At 36.2% G+C, this 6,991-nt stretch overlaps 1 long non-coding RNA gene across 1 annotated transcript; it reads right to left on the bottom strand.

Annotated features, from left to right (window-relative positions):
• Positions 1-709: 709 nt before the first annotated feature.
• Positions 710-3,342, bottom strand: LOC113353974. Its single transcript, XR_003361636.1, has 5 exons — positions 3,211-3,342; positions 2,953-3,042; positions 2,580-2,633; positions 1,435-1,648; positions 710-1,011 (listed from the first exon to the last, which is right to left on the bottom strand). It is a non-coding gene; the product is annotated as an uncharacterized LOC113353974 (long non-coding RNA).
• Positions 3,343-6,991: the final 3,649 nt, after the last annotated feature.

Here is a 6,991-nt window from a genome sequence, read left to right as displayed (position 1 = left end):
TCAAAACTCCTCTTGCCATTTGATTTACCCCTTTTCAATCTCCAAAGATAGAAACAAGATCAGCTTTTAAAATCTCAATCCCTGAGTTTTCGTCTTCTTCTTCAGGTAACTTTTGTACTATCTCAACCGAAAACGGAAAATTACTTAAAATTAATCAATTTGGGTCTAACTTGAAAGAATAATATAAGGTGTTAGAGCAATGCTCAGTTGAACCCACAATTTTTGCTATCCCAAGATTGTTGTCAATATTAGATGATCAAAACTATATCTTGATTTCTAGTCTACTAAGTCAAGTCTCGGACTAGCAGTTGACGATCACTACACCATATTTCGCGTTTAGTAACCTCTTATTTCAGTCACTAAATGGGGTTGTGTAACACAAATAAACCGTTACAAAAGAGGTGTAACAAATTTTCATGTTTCCGTTACTAATCTGGGTTTGTAACGGATTACTTGACGGAAACCAATCCGTTACCAAATGAAAATTATTAACTACACTTGGACCGTTACTAAATTTTTACTAGGGTTACAAATATATTGGCTAAGTCAATGTTGACCGACTTCTATTATCTTGGTAAAAATTTAGTACACTTGTTTGCCGTTACTAATGTTTTTGTAACAAAAAGGAAGGCCAGTCTTCATTGACCTGGTCAAAATTAATTCCCACCCCTTTTATTTTACCCTGCAAGTACCCTATCCCCTGGAATTGTTGTCATTCAATCCAATTCAAACATCCATTCTCTATTCAAAAAAAGTAAACATACATTCATCCATTCTACATTAAAAAAAAAAACATTGTTTGAATCAATATATGTTAATCGATTTGTTCGATGATACTTAGGTTCATGGTGAGGTCAACTGTCGGATGATTCATAACTGCTTAGGCAGATGACTCTTTTCTCATCTAAAAATCTGAGTTCCAGCAATACAAATAAGATTACCTGAATTCTACTTGTTTATTTATCTAATTCAATATCTGCTTGTCCTCGACAATCCTGATAACTGCTTCGTCTGCAAGCAAGAATACAAGACAAACCATTTGAACTTAGTATGTTGGATTTCATAAGATAAGAAATAAGTAATACACAAGATTGAGTACCGATACAACTTAATATCTCTATTTCATTAGGTTCAAAACTCATCATAGTACAAATTGAATGTTTCCCATTAGTATGAGTATTAGCATACTTGCAGGGGCCAACATTCCAGTCGTTCATGCACTTCCTAATCAAAGTTATGCATTCTACAAGATTTGGTGTAAAGCACATAATTTCAGAATTAATTTTTTCTACGGTATAGGTGTTTTTTTCTCTGAAAGCTGAAAGACGAATGCATGATTCATCTCAAGATACAACTGCATCATAACCAAGCAAACATATAGTATGAGAAACATGTAATCATGAAAGCCATTTCGAATGTGGGGATTTGCAGTACCTTCTATAAGACGAGGAAAGGTGATAAATTTCCTGCGAAGTTCTTTCACCATCTTAAGAGCTTCCTACAATCTTCATGCATGGTCATAGCAGAAAACCAGTATGGAAGCAGAGCTCCAACGAGAAAACCAATCAAGACTTTTGGTGCTTCCAGCAGCACCTAGGGCATCAATACTTTTGAGAATTCAGTGCAGATACGACACCCAACCTGAACCCTATTAAAGTAAACAAAAGTAGAGTAAATCATCAGGCTTTAATAGATGGGGGCAAAAAAGGCCACATATTATAACATGTCAATGATTTAAAGTCGATTTCAGCAAGAATGACACTATCTTTAGATGTCCAACCAGTGTACAAGTATAGTGGCTAGCCCATCATTCATTATAACACATATGCTCTACAAAATAAAAGAGAGCAGCTGCATAATCTTGATTTCTTGATGATAAAAGAGAGTAGTTGCATAACCTTTGGCCATCCGTCAACTTCAACAAACTTATAATCATGAGCAATAAGTGGATTGTTCAATTTCTCTTCTTCTGATCCACATAACTAGGACCAGTCAACTGATTTTCTCTCAAGATGTTAGGCAATAGGTTTTTGTTCAACATCTATTCAAGCAATAATAAAAACTTACACTGAGCTGGAGACATTCTCAGAAAAATCATACACGAAATTCTGTTTATTATTCTTACAGTACAGTTTTACTTTTCCCTCGCCCGCTCTGACGCCTATTGTACTAAGAGCTCAAACATACTACCAAGAGCAGAAGTTGCTCATCCAAAACAGCACAGGATTTTTGTTCATTAGACCTTTCAAAGGTAAAGCTACCCTACAGTTCATAAGAGAATCTTTTAAAATTAAGGATCATCTTTTTGGTGACATATGAAGGCAATTAAACTAAGGTTTGGGTTGAGTTCAGATTTATGAATGAGCAAACAACATTATCATGCTTAAACTGAACCACCAGGATCATGTGTGTCGATGCCTAACAAATGCCCAAGACCATGAGGCATAAAAACAACATATATTCTTTCAGTCATTATTTCATGAATGTCACTACAACACAAACCCACAAACAAATTTGCAATTAGCATTCGCTTTGTCATAATGGCATTAAAATAATATGACTTGGAGTTTAAAAAGTACCCAATAAGGATGCCACCATCCTTTAGTGACTCGAGGATAGTTTTCTCTGCTAATCTGCAAGTAAGAGATTAGATGAGCTCAGAGATGCACAATATATGGCCAAGAAAGCATTATAGAAGAAATCACCCACAATATCATACAATTATATAAAATCAATGATTTGTATGCCAAAGTTTTAGGTTCCATAAGGATTATTATCAATGATCTGAAAGAGAAAACCCTATCAGTATAAGAATATAAGAAAACCCCTTTTCATAACCAAAATTAGGCACAAAAACCTGAACGAAATCTAAAACCACCTAAAAACACAAAATTGAAAACCCTAATTGAAAATTTTCGGGTGAAATCAATAAAAACAATAGAAAAGAGTTACCTTCAACCACCCATATCTTGATCATCGTCCGCTATTGATAATGATGTTTGAAGAGGAGTCTGTGTTATGGATTTTAGGTTTTCTTCGCCGCTTCAAACAAACAACATTAATCAGAAATAAGATCAAAACCTAAGCAATCATCTCTAAAATCGTTGAATAGAAGTATTGATTTTGAACAAAACTGAAAGGATACTACAAGAACCCATTAAAGATTAGAAAATCTGATAAATGATAAAAAAAAATATGATGAAGATTTACCTTTGAATCGAGGTAGAGAGACCAGGACAAAGAGAAAAAAATTCTTCTTGTGGTTAATTTTAATGAATCTTCAACGATAAAGAGGAAGAGAGATTGAGAGCGAGAGACGGAGACGGAGATATTGAAAGATGGAGAGTAATAGATGAATGAGAATGAAAGAGAATATACGAGAAGTATAAGTTAGGGTTAGTTTTCTCACACACGTCTGTAGCACGCGTAAACTTAAGTGTTACCTGGCACACGCGCTTTTAACACGGTTCTTTTCCAGCAGTTACTAGTTGTAACATGGGCTGGGCCGTTACTAAACTCGTCTTAATTCGTAACCGAACCATGGCACTTACTAAATTTTTGTAACTGAAATTTCCAGTTACGAAGTAGTAACGGCTACATGTTGGTTACTAATTTTAGTTACTAATCACTGAATATGGTGTAGTGGATCCCGGTTCATGAACCATGGTCAACTGAGTTCGGTAGTATTGTAAAGTTGGAGAATGTGGTTCACGAACCCTTTCACCCTGACTCGTGAACAAGCCTAACGGTTTACGAACCGTTGTACCAACTGTCACAATAGATTATAACAGATGCTAAAAGACTTATTTTTTAAATATGTTTAGCATTGATAGAACTCTCTCAAACACTTCTAACACTTCATTTCTCACTCAAACACTTATGTGTGTGCATCATGATTAAATTTTAGGTGTTTAAATGAACATCAAATTGCTTTAGTTCTTTGGCATACTTGCCAAACCGAATAATCGTTATACACGGTTCCAGAACCGGTTCCTAGTGTATATTCTTCTTTTGTATTTTCAAGACCTAAAAGTGTTTTCCTGATTCTCAAGTTATCTTAGCCCGAATTCTACGCAACCCCTAGTCTTTGAAAACTATAAATAGAGATTCTCTTTCAACTGGGAAATTTAATCCCTGACATTTTGTGTCCTAGATGATTCTAGAGTCGGCCTCTATAGACCTAGGTTTCCTATGAGAAACATAATTAGGTCTGCGAAAAAAATACTTTGCTTTGGGGATTCTTGAAGCCAAGTCTGACTATCTTTACCTTGATAGTTCGTGAATCCTGATCTTGCTTTTCTGTTATCGAGGTTTTCGTAATCTCTTTCAGGAAAGATACATAGTAATCGCAAAGTTGTCTTTGTCTCCGACTTTGTGATTCCTCAAGATAGATATCTGAAAATTGATCTTTATTGATCTTTTGAAGATTGTTCTTAAGAGGTGGTTAAGACTCTAGACTGCTCTTCGGAAGTCGTAAGTTCCAGATTTGTGAGGTTTGACAGCTTTTTCTATTGCAAAAATATTTATTCACCTTGATCTTTGATCTAAAAGGAAATGAAATAGGCTTATCTGTTAGAGGAATATTGGTATCAAAATTCTTTACTTTGGATGAAGCAACTCTTAGGTTGTAAAGGACGTCAGCTAAGGGAATCAATAGCATAGAGGCTTGAGAGGTTCAAAAGACGTAAGGAGCGCGACTGTAACTGAATCACTTGGAGAGTGGATTCGGTCTCAACAACATTCCAGTCTGAAGTGTGATAGTAGACTAGTGTCTGTAGCGGCTTAATACAGTTTGGTGTTCATATCTGGACGAGGTCCCGGGATTTTTATACTATTGCAGTTTCCTCGTTAACAAAACTTCTGGTGTCTTTTGTTTTTCCTTTTCCACATTATATTGTTTATCTTTATAATTGGATTTACACAAGTTGTACGTGTTCAATCTCAGTAGATACTTCCATATAATTGAAATCAATTACGAGACTCATTCTTGTAGTATTCATATATTGAAAGATAAATAACAAGTTTAATTACTTGTGTTAGAGCATAGCTCGGTCAACCTCGCATGTGTTGCTATCTCAAGCATGTTTTTCAATGTTAGTGATCAAAAATATAAGTGTTGATTTATAGCCTACATAGCTAAGTATCGAACTAGGATAGAAAAGTGTAGTTGAGCTCAAGGACTTCATGGAGATTCATCATACAACGACGAAGATCTATACAAGGAACCGTGGAACTTCATCAACAAAAAGGTATGTGGAGGCTTGAACTTATCTATCACTCAAAAGTCTATCTCTTCTATCTCCTACTTCTTATGAGACAAAAGTCGTATGCTATATAGACTAGATCATACACATTTGATATTTCGAGCCGAGTATATCTTGCCTATCTATATCTCGAAATCATGTGTTGGTAAAGCGTTTCCCTTTATCAAGTTTATCTTCACCTAGAGACGAAAGTCATGAAAAGTTTCAATCACTTTGAGAATTGCTCTGACGTGAATCGTTCTGTGAATAACGGCTACATAGCGTCCTCTGAGAATGTCTCAATCATTAAAATTAGAGTTTAGATTACATAACCATGTATTCCTTGAACTGAAGTTTTCGAACTTTGTTGATCAAGAGAAATCAGGAGGATTGTGGAATTGGCTTGCGAAGTCCGCGAACCCAGTCCGCAAACTGACGGAAGTTCTCGACTGAGAATTTCTGCTGGATTTTCCAAAACTCGTTTGTGTTCTAAGTACGCGAACTCAGTCCGCGAACCCAGTCTGCGTACTGGCGGAAGTTCTTTTTCCGAGAATTTTTGCTGAGTTTGGAAAACTCAACCGATTAACTTAAGTCCACGAACTTGTTTGTGCACTTAAGAGGTTATGATCTAAAGATGTGCTCTGAACATGAAACTTAAATTACTAAGGAATGCTTTATGCAAACCATGGCTATAAAGTTCATGAGCCGATTCAATCGAATCGAATCATCTTTGTTTCAATTGTGTCTTGTGTAGTTACATAAGATCTCATATCAATTGAACAACTCTTTAACTAGTTCATTTGAGTCAATTGAACTAGTTATGGTGGATAAGAACAAGGTTAATATGAAATGCTCATATGGTTGACCTTTTTTGGTTACTATGTTGAACCAACATACACGTACACATTTGGGCATGGTTTTCACGAACCATTAAGCGTTTACCAAAATGTGTGTGACAAGCTAGGTTTTTGGATCTAACGGTTGAGAAATATTAGCTTGAATCTAAATCAGGTTTTCATCTAACGGTGAATAAGGATTGCTTCGTAACTAAGGCAAAACCCTGATTTGAAGGCTATATAAAGGAGACATATAGCATTGTGCAAAACTAATCCCCACACGTCTGTGTGCTACTAGTGCGCCCGCTAGAGTCGATCTCCATTAACCTTTGATTTTCTTCTCTAAAATCAGGTTAACGACTTAAAGACTTCATTGGGATTGTGAAGCCATACCGATACTACTTTATCGTAGTTGTGTGATCTGATCTTGCATCTTCTATAGTACGAGTACAATCGATTAATTGACTTGAGATCGTGAGAGTTCTCCGATAGTCAAGATAAATAAGTCACAAACATCTTCGTCTCACTGTTTATGATTCCTCGACAAACCGCCTGTGTAGTCAGGAAGGATTGTAGAGAGGTGATTGATTAATCTAGGCTGTTCTTCGGGAATATAAGACCGGATTATCAATTGGTTCATGTTCACCTTGATTTTATATCTAAAGACGGAACAAAACCTAGGGTTTATCTGTGGGAGACATATTTATCCTTTGATAGACTTTTCTGTGTGAGATAGATCTGTTTATTATCAAGTCTGTGATTTTGGGTTGCAGCAACTCTTGGTTGTGGGTGAGATCAGCTAAGGGAATCAAGTGCGCAGTATCCTGCTGGGATCAGAGGCGCAGGAGTACAACTGTACCTTGGATCGGTGGGAGACTGACTGGGGTCCAACTATAGTCCAGTCCGAAGTTA

This window comes from Papaver somniferum, chromosome 2 (genome assembly GCF_003573695.1).
Source record: "Papaver somniferum cultivar HN1 chromosome 2, ASM357369v1, whole genome shotgun sequence".
In the NCBI taxonomy this organism is placed as follows: domain Eukaryota; kingdom Viridiplantae; phylum Streptophyta; class Magnoliopsida; order Ranunculales; family Papaveraceae; genus Papaver; species Papaver somniferum.
The sequence above is the reverse complement of the archived record's forward strand: the minus strand, read 5'-3'. Positions and strand labels throughout refer to the sequence as shown.